Source organism: Malaclemys terrapin, chromosome 1, assembly GCF_027887155.1.
Source record: "Malaclemys terrapin pileata isolate rMalTer1 chromosome 1, rMalTer1.hap1, whole genome shotgun sequence".
Lineage (NCBI taxonomy): Eukaryota > Metazoa > Chordata > Testudines > Emydidae > Malaclemys > Malaclemys terrapin.
Genome location: NC_071505.1, coordinates 158344412 through 158369614, shown reverse-complemented (window position 1 = coordinate 158369614; position 25203 = coordinate 158344412). Strand labels below are relative to the sequence as shown.

General features: G+C 39.0%; 1 long non-coding RNA gene across 2 annotated transcripts; it reads right to left on the bottom strand.

The window, feature by feature from the left end:
• Positions 1-7343: 7343 nt before the first annotated feature.
• LOC128846294 (uncharacterized) lies at positions 7344-19388 on the bottom strand. Of its 2 annotated transcripts, none has more exons than XR_008446753.1 (4): positions 19174-19388; positions 12700-12852; positions 12017-12157; positions 7344-9202 (listed from the first exon to the last, which is right to left on the bottom strand). It is a non-coding gene; the product is annotated as an uncharacterized LOC128846294 (long non-coding RNA). The 2 variants fall into 2 exon arrangements; XR_008446754.1 differs by having other exon boundaries at positions 19186-19388.
• Between the last annotated feature and the right edge of the window lie 5815 nt (positions 19389-25203).

Genomic DNA, 25203 nt, shown 5'->3' with positions numbered 1-25203 from the left:
TTTGTTTGGGGCCAAAACAAAAAAAATAGTCAACATTTTTGGCAAATTGAAAAATGAAAACAATTAGTTTGGATTGAACAAAACATTTCATTTTGATTTGGAGGATTATTTCAAAATAAAATTAAAAGGAAATTTCTAAACAAACAGTTATTCTGAATTAAAAAAATCAAAACATTTAGTTTAAAAAAAAAGTTAAAATGAAACATTTAGATTTTTTTAATTTTTATTTTAGGAATTTTTTAACCTAAAAATTTGGCAAAATTGACACAAGTTCATGAAATGTTTTGGTGTTGTCAAATCTACATATTTTGCCCCCCAAAAAGCAGCAGCAGCTTCAGTTGAAAAATTTCACCCAGCTCTTTAAAAAAAAAAAAAATGGAAACAGCCAAATCAGTTGAGAGAATTCAGTACCTGTACAAAGAAATTTAGAGGCCCATGAATAGATTTGGTACTTGGACTTTGTGCCTGCAAGGGGGGCCGTGATACCGGCGAAAGAAAGACACTCAGGCCTGAGAGTAAAAAGCAAGGCTTTACTGAAGGAAGAACTTACACTCCAAACTGCACGGGGAGTCCCAGGGCGCACGGAGGGGCTGCAGGGAACTCTGATTGTCCGGGACAGCTGGCCAGGCAGGACTCCACCGACAGGGGTCCTCTGCAATGCTATATCCCCCTCGCTTATCTCAAGGTTACATGGGGTCAACAGCTGGCTACATTAATTGCCTTCGAAAATCATACATATTATATAAGCTGACTTGTTTACAGACAAAAACATGCTGAACTATACTAAACTACATTTTGGCAGGATCTGCTAGACAAGGTTCATTGCACGGCCTTCAACTGCACGGCCTGCATCTTCCACTCACATTCAGTCACATACTCGGTCCGCCACTTAGCTCCTCACCAATCTTCTGCAACCTTTCCCCTACAGACTTCATGAGTTGTTGCCAAACCTTTCTGGCTATTGCTGTCAGGAATGACAATTCCTGGATCTTCTGTCACACTACTTCTTGGGATGATATCATGGTACAGGACTCAATATAATGCAATGCTACACAATGCCCCCTTCTAGGAGGCTGCATGCTTACTGGTTAGCACACAAGATTGGAAATCAGAAGACCTGGGGTCTAGCCCCAGCTCTGTCACTATCCTACTGTATGATCTTGGAGAAGTCACATAACCTCTCTCTGCCTCAATTTCTCCTTCAGTAAAATGGGAATAAAAATATTACCCACTTTGCAGAGAGGCCTAAAGACACAGATATGATCCTAGAGGGATTTTCACTAGGCACCTATCTGCATCTTTAGGCATCTAAATGCATCTTAAAACATGGCCCTTGGAGATCCTTGGCACTATATAAAAGTACAAAATTTTAGTGCAAATTTGGTGTCTTGGAGACCCTGATCGATCACCCCTAGAGCTAAATCAGGTAGCTGTGGTTAATAGGTAGTCAGATTATACCAAGAGAAGGTTGGAATCCAGTAGAAGGAGTCTTGATGCCTTGGGGAAAAGGTTCTAAGAGAATGTGGCGATTGGAGGGTGAGAACTAGAGTGAGTGGCACTCACTCTCATTTCCTGTGCTCTTTGAGGGTACAGCCACACAGTAATTAAACACCTGTGGCTGGCTCAGGTCAACTGACTTGGACTCGTGGGGCTTGGGCTGAGAGGCTGTAAAATTGCTGTGTAGACATTTGGGCTTAGGTCCGTGAGGTTGTGGGTCTTTTATTGACAGTGCAGTACATCCACATGTTTAACCAAACTTTTCCTCCTAGCTAAACAAAATGACCTGCAAAACCAGAAAAGCATTAATCAGATGAGCCTGTTACTAGATTAAAACAATGGGTTTGTGTATTCCCGCTTCTCCCTGGCCCCCCTCCCAACCATCCCCATTTTGGTTCCTGTTCAATTAAAGCTGAGAACCATAAGACTGTGTTTTATTAATCTTCTTCTGTTCTTCACCAGGTAGCCAGGAGAACCACGTATCATAATCCTCTTCTGAGTCTACCTGATGGTTGTCTCTTAGAAAAACAGAAATATGCTAATGAAAGAATTTTAGTTGTTATGCTTTTGTGTCAAACTACCCTACATATTGCTTGGTGGGAGGAAGACAAAAATATAATTATGACCAATTTACTTTTCCGTTCTTAATCAGAAAGGAAGCTCAGGACAGCTAACATGGCATTAACAGGACATAAGATAGCACGGGAATGTCACACTGAATATGAAATATCTTTCCGATGTCAGCCTGCAAAGGAGAGTAGGACATAACTATAATACAATAAACCAAAATTAATTCCACTGCTGCAGATAGTAGCAAGAATGACAGGTCTGGTAAAGTACTTTGATTGAGCTACTTCTGTTAATAACGTGGCCCACTCCTGTAGTCTTTACACAAAACTCTGACTGAAAAGAATTTGGCCTGTGCAAACCCGCTTTGGACTAATGGTGGATTGGCTGATGGCAATCAAACTACAGTTTAGACTTTTCATAAAGTTTTAACTAATATTCTCTTAATTTTGCACACACAGATAAACAGGATGTTCTCCACCTGATTATTAGTTTTCTTTAACAAACTTTGCTCTCAATATTTAGGCTATGTCTACACTTAAAAAGCTTCAGTGTCACGGCTGTACCGCTGCAACCATGCCACCGTTATGCTTCAATGTGGACACTTAGTATAGTGACCCATCGCTGTAGTTAAGCCACCTTCCCAAGAGGCATTAGCTAGGTCCACGTAATTTTTCTGTCTACATGGGGATTAGGTCAGAATAGTTGTATTGCTGAAGGATGTGGATTTCACACCCCTGAGAGAGGTGGCTATGCAGATTTAAGTTTTCAGTGTAGATTTGCCCTTACTCTTACTCAATACTCTCTCTCACACACACACACACACACACACACCATGAAATACCAATGGTAGGCACTTAAATTGCTAGCAGATCTCATGGCAAATTAGTTCTGTCTGAATGGGGCATTGACATTTCCTTATTTAAACCTCACACCCTTAGGGGAGTTTCTGTCACCAGGGCCATTAACAGTGATCTGGATCTAAATACTGTACTGTATTATCTGTATCCAGGTGGTATAAAAATGGAAATTTCTATGAGTTTCAGTCTTGACCTTTGGAAGAAAACCATTTCCCCCCCTTGTTACAGCCTCAGGTACTATGAGGTGTTTCTTTTCAAGCATAAAAGCATAATGGTGATTTATGATTAGCAAAAGAGAAAAACAGATTGCCCACGAGTTTATGACAGGGTAAGTATATTTCTTCTCCATTATTCTAATAAATCACTCTGTGGATTTGGAGTCACTCTGGAGTTTTGTGTGGGTGAGGACTTCAGAATTTGAATTCCAGTCGAGCAATTCATCCCTAATCAGCAAAACATTTAAGCCCATGCTTATGTCCCAAAGCACGTACATAAAGTTAAGCACAGGCTTAATTGCCTTGCTGAATGCTTTGTTGAACTGAAGCCTTGGCCCTACTTGTATAAGTATAGAAAGATATCAGAATTACTGCAGGTACCTGAGGTGATGATTGTTAGTTCTTATTGACTCCCACTGTATGAAACATCACTGTTGCCCTGCAGTTTTTTACAGGCTTCTATTTACTTACGTAAAAACAAAAATAAAAATGTGTCCTCTTATATTTAAATCATTAAGTTCTGATGCTTGATCTTTGTTGTTCTCCATCCTTTTCACTTACTTAGATCCAAGTCAGTTTTAGCTCAGTTATTTTTCTCTCTAGTGAATTTTCCCAACTTCCTCTTCCATTTGATATTGTTGTGACTGCATGTGGGCAATGACCTAGCAGTAAAAAGAGCATTGTGATTAATCATTTTAGCTAAAAGAAACATAAAAGCAAATGTAATTTGTTTTTTGACATCTCCTTACTTTATTGCAGAGAAGCATGTGAATTAAATTAAATGCACTTATGTAATTTATCTACAGAATGTGATTCTTCAAGATAATTTGTTGCATGTGATAATATAGAATCAATGTGGCTTGCAGGAGTCATTCTGTGCTGTGCACAACATGAGCCATGGGTCACTGTGACAAGTGAGCATTTGTGTCCTTTGGTTTAGTATTTAATGATTTACACCATTGTTAAGACTGAAAAGCAACACAGCGTCGTGGAGTTATTGACATGGCCAGAAAATGAGATGTTTCCAGAAGTACTAGAGGGTCCTGTGGCACCTTTAAGACTAACAGAAGTATTGGGAGCATAAGCTTTCGTGGGTAAGAACCTCACTTCTTGCATCTAAAGAAGTGAGGTTCTTACCCACGAAAGCTTATGCTCCCAATACTTCTGTTAGTCTTAAAGATGCCACAGGACCCTCTGTTGCTTTTTACGGATTCAGACTAACACGGCTACCCCTCTGATTCCAGAAGTACTGTAACTAACATCGAATTACTTCTGGTAGACATGGTAGTTTATACTTCTAGTAAAATCAGTTTAATCAGAATGTTGTATTAAAAAAAAGATACATCTGGCATCACATTTTCCCTGTTAGAAATAATGATTAGCACTTATGTACTCTTTTTCAAATAGATCTCCAATAGCTTCAAAAAGTGAGAAATACTTCTGATTTCCACTTTTGAGAAGGGGGTAACTAACACAGAGTTTAAACTGACTTACCCAACATCACTTACTGAGGCAAGAATATAATTCTGTATTTACTCCTAACCTCACTTTCTAGCAACTATTAGACTGATAATGTGATGTCCTAAGTGTACTTTAGGAAAACATCTGTCAAGCTCTCCATAACAGGATTAGAGCTTTAAATTGGGTTAGTCAGGATGGTCCATTTAACTCACCCAATTGGCTGCTTGTTTTGAATCACGGTTAAAATGACTTTAAAAGATGCATCCATTATGATGGAACACAACGTTTTTGGAAATAACTTATGTGCTTGATTTACAAGTCCAGACAAAATCTTCTGCTGGTCAAAGCTAAATATAGATATTTGAGAAAAGAGTGGAGTAAATAATGTAGTGTCAAGCTCATTAGTGTGGAAATAGCATTGAAGATGGATGCCATCCTGTTCAACTTTGTATTAGCAGTATCCATTATTCAATAAATTATTAAATTAATAGACAGACAATAACAATGAGTTTATGTCCTCATTTAATTAATTAATGAGAAGGAACTCAACTCATGGTTATCTTCTGTCTATAGATTTAATAATTTATAGAATAATAATTTATTGATTTCCCACTATTTCTACAGGAGATAGAATTCTCTTTCAATAACCATCCATTATTGTCGGAAGCTATTATTACTCGGCATTCTGATAGCGTTTCATGCTATAATTGCAAGATAGGCAAATTCTTCTGGGATTTCCTTCTAATGTTGAATCTGAAACACAATAAAAACTCTAAAATAACCTTACTGCTGCTCAATCACTAAAATGACCTCTGAAGAAATGAATATGTGAAGGGGGTAAATGATGTTATGTTCCATCAGTTTGAGTAGAATTCATTGGGCTCCTTGTTGATTTATTGGGCTTTTCTAATAGAACAAAGTGTGGAGTCTTTTTTGAAAAATCAGTATTTTTGTATGCTTTATCCTAAGCAGAAAAAAATTGTTTTCAAGTCAAAAATAAATCTTTTCAGTCAGTCAGTCATCTGGCTTGTTTTGAGTTGCTTTTTAGATTGAATATGCAAATTGTGAAATACTAGATTTAATTATTAACATGTAATAGCCATTTTCCCAATTTAGACTTTTTTTATTATTCATATAATATAAAATTATTTTAAGAAAAAGTACATGTTTCCCTTTTCTTTTATAGAGAAGTGTGTGATAGCTAGTTAAAATTCTTGATGTGTCTCAATTTAATTATACATTTTAGATAAAGTATTTTCATACAAATAATGCTATCAGAAGTTTGTTGGATGCAAATTACTGGTTACTTAGGCCTTGGCTACACTTGCAGCTGTACAGCGCTGTGAGGTAAACCTGTCTTCATACAGCTGAGTAGGGAAAAGCACTGCAGTCTGTCCACACTGACAGCTGCCAGCGCAGTGGTGTGGCCACACTTGCAACATTTGCAGCTGTGTTGGGAGCGGTGCATTATGGGCAGCTATCCCAGCATTCATGTGGCTGCAACGTGCTTTTCAAAACGGGGGAGTGGGGGGGTGGATTGTGACAGGGAGCGTGGGGGGAGAGAGAGTGCTTTTTGGAGCGTGTTAGCTCTCTATTTTGCAAGTTCTGAACTCCCAGCCCCTTGCTCATTCGTTTACTCACTCAAAGCAAGCTGCAAACTGCTTTTCTCTGTGGTTCGAGCTTTGAAACCGGCACTTCCGCATTCCTGCAGCCGGTCACAACAATGGAGAGGATTGGCCACTTGACAAGGTGATTAGTACAGCACTGCAAGCGCTTACATTCACACCCGTGAGTCGTGAGTCGTAGCCACTCCGCTGCAGCTGTTAGTCCTCTTGGAGATGTGGAGTACCTGCAGCGGTGTACCCAGGGAGATACAGCGCTGTAAGTGCCCTGCCAGTGTGGATGGGGAGTGAGTTACAGCGCTGGGGGAGGCTTTACAGCATTGTAACTTGCAAGTGTAGCCAAGACCTAAGAGCTAGGAAAAGAGGTATAGAAGTAAGAAGGGTGGTGGAGGAAGTGGGAGTTGGACAAACTGAGAGCAAGGGGGAGAGTGGTGGCTTTAGATGCAACATTATAACTTGCTCCAGCAGTAAGTATTGTGCTCCTGGAGCTGGTCGATGAAGTCCTGTTGCTCTTTTAGGCTCCAGTTCAGTAAAACGCTTAAGCATGAGCTTAACTTTAAGTCAATTTGAAGTTAATGGGATTTAAGCAATTGCTTGAAGTTAATCACATTCCTAAGTGTGTTCCTGACTAAAGCCCGTGTTTTAAGTTCATCCCTAGCCAGGAATACACTTATGAATGTACTTAACTTCAAGCAACTGCTTAAATCCCATTGACTTCAAATTGACTTAAAGTTAAGCTCATGCTTAAGTGTTTTCCTGATTAAGGGCTTTAAAGCACCCTCCAAAATTGTTTATAGTTGCATTGCACTGTACACCACAGTAGCTGCGCCCACAAGAATCTTTCATCTGAAAGAATGATTCCCTTTAACAGCTGGAATGGTGCACAGAAATGGGATGAAGGTAAATTTATTTAACTCTTATTTTACTAGCTCATTTTTCTGAGTAGCCCTTGGCACCCTGGTGGTGTAGTCACTAATGAAGAGACACTAAGAAAGAGATTTTTTTTTTCAAGGATTGGGCAATGAATCACCTTAAAAGGACAGTAAGCATGTTTGCATCAAAAAAGTGACATTTTAACTTGGTTCAAGTGCCCAATATTTTAATAATGTAGTTAATTAAAACATGTAATTTAAAGATGTGAGTAATATTATGAAACAATAAACATACAGGACATGAAGTATTTTAGCTAATTTTTAAAACTTCTTTAAGAAGCAAATTAACGTCTCTCGTAAGTAATGTTGTACACCATATATTATTAAGTACACAATTACTGTGTAACACAGCACAGCTATAAAATATTTAAATAGCTTTTCACTAATTGTAGTTTGGCAAAACTGCAAAAAAAAATTCATAACTCAAGCATTGTTAATGCAATGAAGTAATTTTTTGACAGAGACAAGGTAACTGAGGTAATATCTTTTACTAGACCAACTTCTGTTGGCAGAAGTGACAAGCTTCTGAGCTTCACAGAGATCCTCCTCAGGTCTGCAGAAGGTAGCTAGAGAGTCCAACATAAATATAAGATGGGACAGATTCTTAAGTGTAAGGGGTTCACATGCGGTAGGAAATCACTCAACATGAAGTGAAAAAATTTAGCAGGCAGTCGGGTGGTGTTACAAATTGTTGTAATGAGTCATAAAACCAGTCTCTCTGTTAAGTCCATGGTTTCCAGCATCCAGCAGAGTTAGAATCATAGAATACTAGGGTTGGAAGCCTGACCTTAAAAACCTCCAAGGAAGGAGATTCCTCCACTTCTCTAGGTAAACCATTCCAGTGCTTCACTACCCTCCTAGTGAAAAAGTTTTTCCTAATATCCAACCTAAACTGCAACTTGAGACCATTATTCCTTGTTCTGTCATCTGGTACCACTGAGAACAATCCAGATCGATCCTCTCTGGAACCCCCTTTCAGGTAGTTGAAAGCAGCTATCAAATCCCCCCTCATTCTTCTCTTCTGCAGACTAAATAATTCCAGTTCCCTCAGCCTCTCCTTACAAATCATGTGCTCCAGCCCCCTAATAATTTTTGTTGCCCTCTGCTGGACTCATGAATTTAAGTTCCCAGGCTTGTCTTTTAGAGGTGTTCAGGTTTCCTTTCAGGATGAGGACTGACAGGTCAGATATGGAGTGATTGCTGTGTAAAAAGGGTTTACCCATGGGTGATATGGGGGTTTTGTCTTGTGTGTGTGTGAGAGAGTTTAATCAAGAAAGTAGTGATTGTCTGGTTTCACCCACCATTGTTGTTGGGGCATTTGATGCACTAGCTGAGGAACACCACGTATAGTGACAGGCATATTTAGGACCCAGGAATCTTGAAAGATATGTCATGGGGAAGGTGGTATTGATCATTGTAGCAGTGGAGATATGTCTGCAGGTTTTGCATCTGTTGTTCTGACAGGGTCTGGTGACACTTTGAGTTGGCGTGTCCTGGTCTGTGGGAATCTTTCTTCTGATGATGAATGTGGCAAGGTAGGATTGTTCGAAGGCGAGAAGAGAAGATTCTGGAAAGATTTATTTCAGGATGTGGTCCCCATTGAATAAGGTTGTTTATTGATACTGCATATCATGGGTTATAACGAGGGGTGGCAAGTGACAACTAGGGATGAGTCGTCAGAGGGTTTCTTTTCTTTACTGAAGCAGGTTCTCCCAGGCCTATTCCGTGATGCAAATCTACTTATCTGGTGGAGTGTCCCTGTTTAGTGAAGGCAGTTCTAAGCACATTTAGGTGTGTATCCTGGAATTTCTCCTTGGAGCATATTCTGCAGTATCTGAGTGCCTAGTTTTGAATAAGAGATTTTCTGATATATCTGGGGTGGTTGCTGGATCTGTGTATATGTGGTGATCCAGGGGTTTCTTATATATAGTTGTCTAAAGGCTTCCATTGCTGAAGCTGATCATGAAGTCCAGGATGTTGCTGCTGGCGTGGTAGTGTTCTAGAACCAGCTTAATGGATCGTTGAAATCTATGAGGAGTTTGGATCATCTGTAGAGCGGATGAAAGTATCATTGATATATCTCAGATATATGGTTGGTTTCATGGTACATTGAGCAGTGCTTTAACTATATCTGTTTGAAGCTGGTATAGTTAAAAAGTTATACAATCTCAGTGTGGATGAAGGTATATTGGGATAAAGATGCTTATACTGGTATAGTTTATTCCTGTAAATTTAGGGGGGAAGCTATAATGTCTAAGGCACCATTACACTAATATAACTGTGTCCACGCTAGGGATTATACCCATTTAGCTCTTCCAGTCAACCATCCTTAGCTGAAACAGTTAAATGAGTACAAAAACTATTTGTAGACCAGGCTTAAATCCCTTTTCAAAATTGGATTTAGGCCCCTAAATCAGGTACTTCTGAAAATTTTATCCTGAATCCTTGACACAAAGTTAGAAGAGAGAGCAATTGATCTATAGTGCTTTGAAGTTCAAGGGAGTCTTTCCATTGACTTCAGTGGAATTTGCTTGGGCTCTTATTGTAAACAAGGACAATAATCTTTGTCACACAAGTTATGATTTGTCTCAAAGTTAACTGATCGTTCAAAATGTGTTAACAATATATTTATCTCTCTATATATTGCTATATCAGATTTATAAATCAGCTCCTATTTTGACAAAGCAAATTTGAAGGCCAAGAGAGCAAACATTTTTCTGCTCTGATTTTGTCATAAATTGCAGCCAATTCTGATCTTTTCTATTACTGATGATTTCTGTTACAAAGAACGTTCCTTGTGGTACAAGCATAGTACTTACTATTGTTTCTAAGGGATTTATTCCTGATCATTTTTGTTCTTTTTTTTCCTAGTATTTTCTGGAAACCACTTTTGGTGGTGGTTCTCCCCCCCTCGCCTTATCTAATTAAACACCATTTGGCCATATTCAACTGGTCAATTTCTAGTTGGAAGGACAACTCTCTGGGTTACTCATCCTTCATAATAAGTATGAGACAACAAATGTGTTTGGCTATAGGAGGTGGGAGAACTGCCTTTTGATCATTAGTGCCCCCTCCAGCTGTTTAATGAATGACATTTATGATCTTTGAAGGGAAACACATTCAGTCTCTCAGCAAGATGCATGGTTGCCACAGTGCAGTAACTTAATGGACTAGGGAGGGGAGGGTAGAAAGGGAAAATTGGGATAGGGGAGGGGAACATAACAAGAGTGTTGACAACTTTGACAAGGATCCAGACGACCCCCAGAAAATATAAGCCATCTCTGAGATACAAATTCTCCAAGTGGCGTGTTTGTTTTTGTTTGTAGTTTCTCTGTACCTAGAGAAAATATAACAACAGAAAGTTCTTTCTCATGGTATTTTGGACACATCATTGGAGACACAGTGGCCAGAGGCATCTATTTGGGAGCAGTGAAGCAGTGATGAAAGCACAGAATCTTCCATTCACTCACTAGGTCCAAAGCTTCCATCTACAGGCCATTCCAGATAATTTTTCCCCTTCACAATATGAGGAGCCTTTTTATTCCCATGCACTTTTTGGCATTTATGAATTTTAACGTTTCGAATTGACCCTATGGTCCAGAAAAAAACAACAAGATTGTGTTAATATTAGTACACTTTCCTGTCCCCACCCTTCACCCAGCAAACACAGTGTAACTTGATGTGTCATATCTGGCTACATCAAGCACAGTATGTACATTAAGTTAATGCAACATGACTGATGCATGCAAGCTGATGTGACTTAACATAGCATTGCCAAAATGTGTGTGTGTGTGTGTGTGTGTGTGTGTGTGTGTGTGTGTGTGTGTGTGTGTGTGTGAGAAACAATTAGAGGAAGTGAGGCACCCGAGAGAAGTCACCCACAGTAAGGTTTAGGTCAGGTGTTTTGTGACTCCTAAAATCTTTCAACAGATACTTATGATGGATTAGCTACAGAAACATGCACTCTGTTTTCAGATAAATATTTCAGTATTAGGAGGCACCAGAAATTCCACTGATGTATCATTATCTCTGCAATATAGCCAGTACATTACAATTATATATTAATACTACAGGGGATTTGATTTGGATTCAGTATGCTATAGGTAAATTTTGAAGTGAGTCAGCAAATGATTCTTGGTTAGGATTGAGGGCACAAACCATAAATAACAGTGAGATTTTATTTGGATTCTATATAGTCTTCAGATAAAATCTCATTAAGATACACATATCCACAGACAGTAGCATCAGGGGCAACTGAATGAATGAGATGTCACCATGGTCTCTTTAAATCTATCACTCCTTGAAATACAGTAGAGCCCTCACTGACATACCTGTTCTCCACAGAGCACCACATCTAGAGCATGGTTTACTTCATTTTCCATTCTCCCAGCATTTCTCTCTGCAACCCAGTCAGTGAAGGAAGGGAAATGCAGTTAACTATCAGGTTCTGCATGGCATTAACTTTCCATGGATGACAGTGGGGCACTGAGTTACCCTCACCCCATACTCTGTAACCATCTCACCTTCCCCTCCATGCTGTGGTACAAAGGAAGACCCACAAGACAATTGGTTAGCTCATACCCCAGGATGAGCCAGTCCAGTAGAGCAGAGTTCCATGCTTTCTGGAGGCAGGAAGAAGATACAGTGGAGTTGGGAACCTCGAGATGTGAATGAGACGTGAAGGTCTCTGTTCCCGTTCATCATCATCCTTCATGCACCATCAGTGCATCAGGCTGAAGTCAAACCTATCCTGGGCTCATTTTATCTGGCCTTTTATATTCAGAGGTAATAATGATGCTTCATCTCTGCTGCTATTCACACTAAGGAAAGGGATTTGTTGTCCTTACCACACTGTAACTTACTTGTGCTGATGCCTCCACTTCCCAAGATGGCACCACACTTGCTGTTGGGTCATTTGCAGTGGATAATCCACTATAATGATCTGATTTTTATTACAAGTGCCCTGGTACAGTCCTGCAGCTTAGTTTCGTTGCTGCCTGTAGCTGGTGCCACATAAGAAGGAATGAAGACAAAAATTATTTTGCTTGTTTTTTGTGTGTGTGTGGAAAAATACACCCTTATTCTCACATGCATACTTTAACAACTCCATTACCTATATATCCAAAAGTATATAGATAATATAATCAGATCCTAAAACACCACTGAGGTACAAGAGTAAGAGCATGCATTACATAGGGTATGAAGTGACAACTGGACCCTTTACTGTGACTGGGAGACTCTTTCCCCTTTATTAGGTAAGCTGTTAGACAGTCCGAGAAACCAAGCCATAAATGGGTTCAGGACCAGTCACAGTTCAGAAGAAATCTGTACTAATGAGAGCCCTGCACAGGGAAGCTAAAGAGGCACTAGGAAACATTCCTGTAAGTGACTCTTTCGTACTTCGTGCAATAAAGTTTTATTCAGCTTCTGAAGCTTTCTGTGCTGTGTCTTCTCTCCCACTCCCCATCTCATCCACAGTGCAGCACACACACACACTTTTTTATAGTTATACACCTATAATTGGTATGTTCTCAGATGCACTCACTTTTCTTGAAGCTGAGGTTAATCTTCCTTGAAGGCTTAGATTTTACTCCTGTTTAATTTTGCTCAATAAAATTCTTCGCCATTACATAAAACCCCATTGGAAATCAAGCTGGGATATTCAATGCATATTACCCTTGACCTGCAGAAAAATTCCCTGGAAAGTTTTAAAAAGAACCTGTTACCACCGAATTCTGGGAGTACTTAATGTTAGTTTTCAAAATGCTTAAACAACGTCAACAGCAGGATTGCTTATTGCTTGCAGAAGCGCAAGAGAGATTATACGCGCTGTGTCTGAGTAAAGCCTTATTGATTTTTGCAAACCTAAATAGGTGAAAGCTTTGCGAGAAGCTTCTTTTGTATCTCATCCCTCCGCATATATGTACAGTGTAAAATATCATTAATTAATATGGAGCTCAAATGATCAATAGTGCATTTTAATGGGCTGCAGGCTCTTGCTCTGGTTTGTGGATCCTAGAAGATATATATATGTTAATTTCTCAAACTGAGTATAGCAGGATACAATATTAGTTTAAATATAAACTGTGGCTAACTGTATGTACCTCATTCTGAAGGTACTGAGTCATGGCTGGCTCAGACAAGCTGTCTTGTTTCATTTCATTGTACTGAAGATTATGATTGTCAGATTTAGGTATACTAGTCTGCAGCACAGACGTGCACAAGAGGATAGGAGCATAAAACAAGGGGAAGGCATGTTAGATACCTGTCCTCCTGAGTTGTGGCATTTTGCCCTCCTTAGCACCAAGACAGCAACTGATAGCCAGAGCAGTGGGTCAGGAGAGGGTCCCTAGTACATATTGCTGGGGTGTATCTGCTTGATTAGGTGGACCCACTCACTCTTCTTTTCCTGTCACACACAGAGTCCACGCCTGGAGGGGTGCTGACGAGGCCTCCAGAGCAGTGGGTCCTAGAGTTAACACATTATGGAGATGAATGGGGCTGATTAAACCTCACAGAGCAACTGTTTTAGGCTGGATTCAGACCCAGGCAAATATCCTGCATTGATTACTCTTGTTTCACAGTTCCTTCACAATCAAGACACTTATGTAGAAACTTACTTTATCTAACAAAAGCAGAAATTCTGAGATTATTGCACAACTCCAGAAGTTAGGGCTTTAGCTAAGGGACTATAGAGTCTATACCTTTAACCCTTGATTCCAAGCCTGGGTTTATCGTAAGAAAGATGGGCTTTCACTGTATGAGAACACAGCTATTAAAAAGGGAAATAGCTACCCAATGTGAAAAGTAACTCTAAATTGGAAACTGTGTTCACCCCTGTGTTTTTGTACATCACAGGATCTGAACCCGATACAATACAAGTAATAATAATAATTTAAAAAGTATGGTCCCACTTATGCTGATCTGATAGTCTTATATCCTGCCTGGGAGAATTGAGAAGGAGGAACTGCCTCCCATCTTAGCTTTTCAGACAAACTTGGGTTGAGCAGTTGGGTAATAAAAAAAGCATTCAAATCTCCAAGGTTCCCTTTCTGCAAAGTAGAACATCCCAAAACAGTTAGCAGATATTAGAAATAAAGAGGAGTGAGCCTAGTGGAGCACTTCTACAAAGGCTTCCAATCCCCCTGACAACAGCAAAGACAGCAGTGTAATCTTGAAGTTGACCTGGGCATCTGGAAGATTTTCAATAAAGCATGTGCAACCTGAAGTGTCTGCAGTGATCATCAGGATAAGCCCACCATAATTGCCAGAAATCTGTGTGCTTAAAATTGAGATGTGTTTTTGGCACATTGGAAGAAGATCACCAGTGACAAGGGAGCAGGTGTCAAAGGGGACATGTAAAATAATTCCTTGTAAGGACAATTTATCCACAGAGCAAATTCAGTGCAGAGAGGTGAAATATAAGCATCTTCACAGTGTCTCAGCAATCTCCTTATTTCATTAGTTCAGTATCAGTGCCTCACTGCCAAGTGTGCAGAACTGTACCAAGCTATGGGTCCACTACAGTAAACAGAGAGCAACAAAAGTGGGCTGGTTTGGGGAGGTAGGAGAGAAACCTAAACTAAAATTGGTATTTCTTAGGAAAAAGAGCCCAACTTCCCTTCCTGACCAAAAAAAGAACTCTATTTTTGTTATATCACATGATCCATCCATCCATCTCAAATGCACTGAGTGAGTTAGCACTAAACATCTCAATGAAATGTGCAGTACATAATCCATCCTGTGTGCCACCCCCCTGAAAGTTTGTTTCATTAAGGAAAACAAACCTCTTATTAAAAACAGCTAACATATAGCATTTCCTCTTCAAAAAAACCTTCATCTAAAAGACAGCAACCTCACTGGTTAATGACATGCGTTGTGCGTACTCCAATAAATCAGATAAATAACACTTACAAGTCATTCTTTCTAACTTTTAATTAAAATACACTTTTTTTCCTTTTTACATGCTTGATTATCCTCCTATTTGGAATGCTCTGAAAGTTTTTGCCAGAGAATAATCCTATGAAAGCATAATATTATTCTATACTGAAAGGAGCAATTTGAGAGTGCAGAGGGACTACTGGCAAGTTGTACCATTGTTTTAGCTCTCTCTTATGCATGTACTCAATGGGAACAGAAGAAAAAAAGAAAGAGACCAATTACTAACTAGGAGAAGAGATGAAGATTAGCTGTCTTTTTTATATCTTGGTTTCTTCTCTGGGCCAAGTGTTGCCCTTTTGACAACCATTTCCTTCACAGACTGACAGATCAGTACTGCTCTCTGCTGCCTGCGTGTAGCTTTTGCAGCAGCAGCTTTTCACCCAGCTGTGATAGTGAAGAGAGAAATCCACGGGGTGGAGGAAAACAAACAGATAAACATGTTCACTTTTCAGTTGGTTCAGAGAGTTTAATTTTAAAATTAAGTCAATTCTCCCATCCATTTTCATCATCTTTTATATCAGGGTTGCTCTTTGTATTAAACTTTTTCTCTTTTTTGTATTATGCCGGTGCTTTCTATTTTGCAGTGTTGTTTTTCATCTTATAGGTTATACAAACCCATCTGGAATTAATCTTTAAAAGAAGAATGCCCCTCTAATTTCTTACATTAATTACATTGTACAAATTTACCCCTTCTACGTATTACCATGTTTGCCTGAATATAAAAGTTAGCTGACTTATTGCTGTCAAGGTTCCAATGAATTAAAACATTAGAAATAAAGCAAATCAGAGAGTTTCCAAAAATCAGGGGAACTTGTGAAACGGCACAGAGTGAATACACAGGGGATGGCTTTTTCCTTTTTCTTAGCCTGTGAGCTAATTGAACTGGGGCTCCGTTAGCCATCACTCTCTAGGAAGAAGTTATTACAGAAGCTGCTTTACGCCACTGAGCTTAGTAGTATCTCTGGAGGCACAACTGGTGCTTTATTAATATCATTGACACAACATGAGGCAATTGGAATAAGACAACAATGTTAGTCTCACCCCATCCATTATAAGGGAAATCAGCTGTATGATAGCTGACAATGTTGCTCAAAGTCATTTTCAAGTTCTTCCCAGCAGAGAAAAGAAACTAAGCAGCTCATGTCTGGAACAATGGCCTTCGTGGTACATTACACCTTGGTAGCAATAGCTAATGGAGGAAAGCTGAGGTATAGAATGGTAACTTCGGGCTTTTCTTTAAGTGGGCACTGGTGAGCTCCAGTCTGATCAAATACCGTGCCCACTAGCTAATCTGACAGATCTGCTGTTAAAAGATTTACCACTACTAGCAGCAGATAAGGATACAGTACACCAAAATTAATTTCTACATTAGATGGCAAAGGAGGTTGAAAAGGAGGTGCACCCATGTGTAGACTATGTTTTAATAGAAAGTGGCAGCTTCTTCCCACTCCTCCCCATTTAAGAAGACAAGTTTGGGAAGAGGCTAAAAAAATGTGCACTCCCTTCTTCCTCTAGACATATCTAACTTATGGTATGGATACAAATGGCACATTATATATTAACTCAGGTGGAGTAGGAAAGTGGGTCCCACCCATCTAATAGTTATGGGCATCTTGCAAGGGAAGCTCACATCATTTATATAGGGAAAACAGCTTTGCAGGCTGTTGAAAGATAAGATTGAGTGCCACAATGGAAGGGTGGTCTTGTGGCTAAAGCACTGGCCTGGGCTCCCAGCTGTGCCACAGATATCCTGTGTGAGCATGTACAGTTAAGGTGACCAGATGTCCCGATTTTATAGGAAGTCCCGATTTTGGGGTCTTTTTCTTATATAGGCTCCCCCACCCCGTCCCGATTTTTCACACTTGCTGTCTGGTCACCCTGTGTACAAGTAATTTCTCTGTGGCTCAGCTTCCCACCTGTCAAACAAGAACAAGCCCACCATTTCCTTCCCCTCCCCTCCCCCACACTCCTTTGTCAATCTTATCTCCTCAGAATATATACACTCTTCAGTGCAGGGATTGTTTTACTACATGTTTGTATAACACTGAGCACAATGGAGTCCTGCTCTTTGTTGGGGCTTCTAGTTGCTATTGAAATGTAAATAGCTAATACGTAATCACCAATCTGAAATGTTACTTAATGAAGATCATTTTGATTTTTGCCTTTCCTTTGCCAGCAGATTGCACTCTTTCAAAACTCAAAGCCAGCAGTATGGTATTTCAGGCCTCCTCTGGGACTGTGATGATGAGGATTTAGGACTCAGGAAAGATTAGATAAGCAAGAAGTACTGTACACTATAGTGGCGACAGTGAAGGAATTGTAGTGTATTGGGGAGCATGGATTTTTCAGACCATTTTGTAAGTCTCCTCTTAATTAGGGCTCAGCCCAACTCTCACTGAGATCAATGGGAAGTCTCCCGTTGAGTTCAGTGGGAGCTGGATCAGGCCCTTTAGTAGACACATGGTTTTGTTAATTCTGCATTCTACCTTCAGGGGTGGTTATTACAAAATGGTTGCAGAATGGACTTCCTGGTGGAGAATAAGTACCATCTGCTCCATCTGATTCCCATCAACATGTTAGATTTGCTGCTTCAGTGAATGAAGTTACCATTAGATTTTTTTTAATTGCCCACCTGATGTCAACTTTATTATTTCCACATACACCATGTGCAGCAAAAACATTATCACGATGTAAAAAACATGTTGCATAGGTATAATTGACTCATATTATACATGCAAGTTTTATTGTTGCTGTTACTGGTTAGCCAAGACTGTAAATCCCAGGAATAACATAAGGAATCCATCAAGCATGGTTCAGATTACACAGTGATCATTCATTCTTTCTAACAAGGCAGACACTGTTCGGTATTAAATGATGATGTTCAGATGCTGGCCTATGGTCATCCATGCCTGAGTTTGAAATACAGCTTATCTCCATAGAATCTACAGAACTTAAACCAAAGGAAGTTTGGTTCTCCCAGTCCAATGGCACCTGCTTAAGTCAGTCAGATGACTTGTTTTGACTTGCACAGGAGAAAAGTACAGGAAAACACTTTAAAATCCTTTGAGTTTATTTAACAGCACTGCCATTTGGGGCTGGTATGTAAAGTCCAGGACTGGCAACACAGGAAGAGAGAAAACCCAGGATGAAATGTCTCAGAGACTATCATTTCCCAGTTAAAGTGCTCCTCTGGTTTAAACAGATGTACACCAACAGGGCCTATGAAAAATACTAAGAGTGATTCACTCCCCTTAGTCCTTTTTAGTATCATCTGGCAACATAAGTGGAGAACCAGAATCAAAAACTGTAGTTGTGCTGCATTAAATAATTTAGCCTGACAAAGGCTGGTTAACAAGGAATGTTTCCAATGACAGAGTGGTTGTAAGGTTACATCTTGCACTGACTTAATGACTGTTTTAACTCCTAGGAGTCTCCAGATTTCTCCCTGTCAGGCATTCTACATGGCTCCCTGGTGAGTAACTTTAAGAGAAACCTGGTGAGTGAAAAAGGACTTGTGAATCAGGCCACATAATTTCCAGGGTTGTACAAGCTGCATCCATTTATTTCCAATGGATTACAGTGATCTCAGTTGTTCACTGACCCAAAACACATGTGCCAAGAAAAACACCCTCTGAAATTAAACAGGAAGTCCCATAAAGAATTTTCAGAGCTGAATTCCAGACCATATTACTTTAAAAAGAAAAACAAGCCTCTTAAGTCAAGAAGATTGACAGCCTCTCCTGACACATGGTTCCATCAACCCTAATGTCAGCATGTTAACTTCTTCACAGATTTCCTTACTAGTCTGCCTAAAGTGAGGGAAAGCACCAGATTTAAGGGGCCCCCGACTCCTCTTACAGCTTCGTCAACCATAACCCTCATTTTCCTAGCCTGGCTCACACAGACTTATCTAGGGAAGGATATCATAACTTTCCCCAGAGTGGCTCCCATGTGGTTTGTATCCCACACACCAAATGAAAACAACAACAACAACAACAAAGGGAATAAAGGGGAGTTAAAAGGACCAAGCCATTTTGAGGATAGTTTTTTCACTGTTAGTGTAAAGACATATACTCACACTTTTTCATACCTGTGGACCAATGTGCAGGCATAGGGAGTTCTGTGACTATCCGGTTTAACTCCTGGGATCCTTCATTCATCTCTTTTGGGTTGAGAGGTGGTTAAAAAAATGAAATCACTAGAGCCAACTGGAGGAAAGAACAGACGGAGTATATGCTTTCTGCTTGGCTTTCTCTCAAGCCATAGTGCTAGTTAGCTGCATGCTTACCAGAGATCGACTGCTACCTCACAAGTCAACAAACCTCTACATCACCACTCCTTCTTAAGGTTTCATTTCTTTTAAAAGCACAGTAAACACAAAGCTTAAAGTGATAGCCAAAATCTTTGCCCTTGGATAACTGGTAGAATAAAAAAGCTACTAGTAGCAATTGTGAAGCACTAAGCAACGAGGGTGAACCCTACAAAAAATAAATCTTAAAACACCAGAGTAGGCACTAGATATGAAAAGTAGCTAGCCCACAGATGTGGAATAAACTTTTCAATTACTTAAGTGTGTGACCAATAACTAGTTCACTAGATCCAAACCAAGTTTCCAAGTTTGATTATCCTAAAACTTTTAGGATGTTTGAAATCTGGATTTGAATGTAGATCCAAATTTTGCAAATAACCTCATCTACATTCCAGCACACATCAGTTAGGTTGTTATATCATTTATAAAACCAAAGCACTTAAAAGCAAATAAGTAACTACTTAAAGGATATCAGAAATTTTACTTTGCCCTCATAGGAAATATAAATTATTCATTTTTATTCACATTGAGTACAAAGAAATTAATCTCCCTTCATTACACAACCAGCTTAACTGACCAGTTGATTCTGTTAATAAATATTGTTATCCTGAATTCAGTATCTAAATATTTTCTGTTAAGAATTATATTTAGGTGGGAAATATCAGTTATTAAATGTATAAATTGACAGAATTATGAGTTTTTCTAGAGAATAATATTGAATATGTTATTTAAATAAAAAAATATATCATGTTATTGATTTATGGTGAAATTATGAACCTAGATTGGCAATTGAGACTGATTAAAGTATTACTAATGTGTACATACATCATTTAAATGTGTTTTGTGTGGATTTTGTGTTGGGCTTATATTTGAAGTTTCCTACTGGCCCCATGCCTCCAAAACCACGTCTTTTCTGCTTAAACTATACGGAGATTTTGCTAGTTGTCAGCTACAGAAGGACACTTTTGTTCTTTCTAACCTACAAACAGAAACAGAAGGCAACATATGTGGCCATACACAAAGGCCACGATCTTGCAGAGACTCATGCATATGTGTAACATTTCTACTCTGAACAGCCCTATAGAAATCAAGCCAGGGTAAAGTTGAAATGATTGTGTCATGATGAAATATGCATCTCTTTGTACTTGATGTGAATAGATGAATAATTTACATTCATTATACAGACAGTGTAAAATTGATGAGGTCCTTAAATATTCACGTTTGCAAGTTTTGTAAATGATGCAACACAAGTACAGAAATATCATTTAGTAACCTGCCCTCCCCTCAGCCCCCAGTCGCTTTTTTTTAAGCAGAGGTGAGGTCATTTGAAAAATTTGGATCCAAGCCTAAGTCCAGATTTTAAACATCCTTAAAAATTTAGGGTGTTCAGTGAAATCAATGGAACTACTCCTGGTAGTAAACTTAACCATGTACCTAAATATTGGCCATAGTGTCCTATTCTGCTTCCACTGAAAAATGCAAAAATCTCCCACTGATGTTAATAATGATTTAAGGCAAAATCCAGAGGTGAGCTCATCACTAATGTTTACCAAGTACCTCTGACTCAGTACCTACAGTAGTTTTTCCTCTAAACTTCTTGGTACAGTACTTGGCATCACTTCTGCCACTTGGCATATCTCCTGTTGCAAGGCATTTTGTCTTAATACATCGTTTAAAGCAATCTCAACCTCGGGAACCTAAAAGATATATTTACCTTTTTAAATCTTTGTTTATTGGTGGGAGGGGTGTGTGTGTGTGTGTGTGTGTGTGTGTGTGTGTGTTAAAAGAGACAATAAATTGAAGCTGAAATGAGGAAATCAATTAAAGATGGCAGGAATCCACATGTGAGTAAAATTTGTAAGAATGCACATCAATACAAAAAAAAACCAAAAACCTATCAATCTCATTATGAATATATTAGAAAACTGTAGCTAGTGTTTTTTTCTGAAAGTATGAAATCAGTAATTCTTTCCTTTATCATTATAGATTATGACAGGACATGACTTAGGTACTGTATTGGGAAGATCTAATTATCAACTGATGAGTCATACTATACAATTTTGGCTGTAATCAGTCATGTTCTAAATGGAATCCAAGCTACATGATGGTAATTATCCATTGTGGATGGGAGGACATGGTGATTTATTTTTCAAAGTGGTGGTGCCACCTGATATATTCACAAAAAGGCTGCAAAAAGAGTTGGCTGCAGGACAAAATGTTTATACGGTGTGAAAAGGAACTACTTATCTAGAAGGCTAGCCTAATAATAGTAAACTATGCAGTTTTATCCCCAGCTCCATGCCAATGCATTATAAAGTTCCCATTGAACACACTACAAATACACACTCACCTCCTCCTCTCTTTCTGCCCCGCTAAACATTTGGCTCCTAAAAAGCACAAGGTGCAGCACATTTGTGTACCAATATTGAAGTGCAGGCTGTGGCTGCTATTACTAGCAATTGGGAGTCATAATGTTTCTTGGAGTGATCTGGCATGAGAATGTACAGGCACTGCCATTGGGATTGGTGACTCAATCTGCTACCCCTTTGCAAACCTGCACAAGGGCCAGCTATAGCTCTGGCCTTATATTACCGACATTTTGTAATACACCAGGTCATCAGCTGGTATAGATTCCTCAATTTTATTGGAGCTAAATTAATTTACACCAGCTAAGGAGCTGGTCCATAATCTATGGCATATTTTTGGGCATGATTATGAACTCAAGAATATTAACAATTGGCATCTCTATGGTACCTCCATTGGAAGAGCTCTAAAAACTTTTATATTCACTAATAAGTTGAGAATGTCAACACCTCTATGAGGAAGATACTATCCCCATCTTACTGATAATGTAGCAAACCTGTAGGAGCACTAGGAATTGATATCTCCACTCCCATTCCTGTTTTTCTAATGCCAGACCATGTTTCCGCCTCTTTTAAACAGGGAAGGCGGCCTGTGTGACCTTAGGCAAGTCACTTAGTCTCTCTCTCAGTTTCCCCATCTGTAAAATGGGGAAAACAGCATTGGCCTACTTCCCAGGTGTTGTGAGGATAACTACATTAAAGATTGTGAGGCTCTCCTATGCTACTGTAAAAGGGGTCATAGAATGCATCAAAACCCAACATCTTCAGTTGCACCTGTAAACAAGTTGGTGCTATTAGCGAGAAGTGAACCTAAAACGTTTTGGAGATTTGTGCTGGTTTAGTCAAATTTGTTGGATGCTCAGCTGGAGTCTATTTTAACTTATCCAGATTCCTTTAGTCTAAAAATTGCCAACAAATTATATGAAAACAGGTTGTTTTAAGGGGTTTTGGCATTCAGCTTCAAGTCATATTTGAAACTAGGCATTGCCACAGGCATGTAAAAGAGAGTGGGGGAGCGGAAATGTAATCACATTGTTGTCAATGCTCAAATAAGTTTAAGTTTCAGTCAGAGTTTGAGACTCATTTTATCCATATCGGTTTGATCTTCTTTAATAAATATAAACTCTATATTGAGTTTATAAAACAGGTATTATTTACTTAATAGCCCATAACAATTTCCAGAGAGAATTTATATTTCACAGATCATTGACTTGATATATTGTGACAGCTCTTCTGAAGATGTTCTGGTCTACTGGGTCATTATGGACACCATGCATAGATAGTAAATTAATGCCCTAACTTTCCTAGCAACATTTGTGCTCAAAATATTTTATCACTCAAGACCCAAATACAAAGTCAAATATTGTAAATTTATTTTTAAAAAGCAAGAGCAGACCATTTTCTTGCAAGCCTGTGTGGTTTTAAAAGTCATTTTATGAATTATATAATGCAGAAAGTATTTTATTTGTGTACTACTAAAGTGGGATAAGTCAGTGGCTCTCAAACTTTCCAGACTACTATACCCCTTTCAGGAATCTGATTTGTTTGAGTACCCCAAGTTTCACCTCACTTAAAAACTACTTGCTTACAAAATCAGACATAAACATACAAAAGTGTCACAGCACGCTATTACTGACAAATTGCTTACTTTCTCTATTTATCATATAATTATAAAATAAATCAATTGGAATATAAATATTGTAGTTACATTTCAGCGTATAGTATATATATGGCAGTATAAACAAGTCATTGCATGAAATTTTAGTTTGTACTGACTTCGCTAGTGCTTTTTATGTAGCCTTATGTAGATGAGTTGACTCCCCACTACCTCCCCCCGGAAGACCTCTGCCTAGCCCAAGGGGGAGAACTACTGTGCTAGATAATTCACGGATGGTATAGGATGAAATGGTCCCTGCCCCAAAGAACTTACAGTCTAAGGCCCGGATCCCACAAAGACTTGCACAGCTGATCTACTGCACATTTATGAATAGTCTCCCATTCACCTCAGATTACTTAATAGTGCATAAGTTTTAGCTCTTGGTTTCAGGACTGAAAATTCTTATCCATATGCATATTATCATTCACGTAATCAGCCCCATTGATTTAAGTGGGACTACTCATGTGGGTAACATTGTACCACATGCACACATATGCAGGATCACAACCTAAATTTTAATGAGCAGCTGAACACAGTTCACAATGAGCAGAATGGCAAATGGAAAGAGACAGGCTGCGGGGGGGGGGGGGGGGGAACAAAGGCTATAGCAAACATAAGCATGTTCTTGTTCAATTAGGATGTGCACATTTGGTAATTCTTGTAGCTCTTTTATTAAATTAAAATAGAGAAAAATATAAGATGACAAATATTATTGACGCTCTCTTGTGATTTTAAATTAGCTCAAACAGAACTTTTTGTTTTTCAAATGTTATTTGAAAAAAATCACTTATGGAATTGATATCATGTTTTGCCAAGACTTAACCTGAAGCAAGTTTTTGTGGCTCAAATTATAAAACACTAAAAAAAATATGGAAATATTGAGACCTTGAACTGTAGTGATGGTAATGGAGCCACTATCGACTGGTTTAACATACTGTTAATGTAGATTCAGTTGAAATGTATGGACTAATTAAGCAGTAACAAACCCCTGATGAGTAAATTCAAATTCAAAACAAGATATTAAAAACAAAGGAGGAAGGAATTTATTATAGAACTGATCCCTAAGCAGCTGCCTGTGAAGACAGTATGCAAAACATAATGAGTAAAATCTTGGCCCACTAAAATCAACGAGAGTTTTGTCATGGACTCCAGTGGGGTCAGGGTTGTATCCAAGGTGCATAGTCACTCCTAATTTCAGAAGGCTGACAGAAGTCAGACCAAAAGGGCCAGGCACTCAGGAGTCAATGGTCCATTTTCTTACCACCCAATTTAAAAAAGGTAATACTTTGAACAAACCACTGCTTGGAACAAGAGGAAAGAGGAAGGAACTAAATTGTCTAGTAGCCACAAGCAGGAATGGCAGTAGGTAGGAGGTGTGGATACCGTAGAAGACATTGGGAAAATAGAAGCACGAAGCCGAGTTATGTGAACTATGATAAATCATTCTTATGAAATTCAGAAGAAAGGTTGAGAGGGCATGAAAGTTTGGGGATATTCAAGATTCCAATTGTACTAGCCCCAGTGCGGTCAGCCATCCCTGGAAATTGGGATATAATGCTTCTCTCTCTAAGGTAATTTATATGGCCAAAGATGCCTGGAACAGAAGGATTCAAAGATAACAGTAGTATCTGATGGCTATTTGGTGGCCCACATGAAATAAATTGGTGGCCTCAGTCAGGTTGCTAATGGACAGTTACCCTAATTCAAATCAATGCAATTGTTTGGCAGGAGAGTGGCAAATGATTGAATGGCTATGGAATCTAATCTCTCAACCCGGAA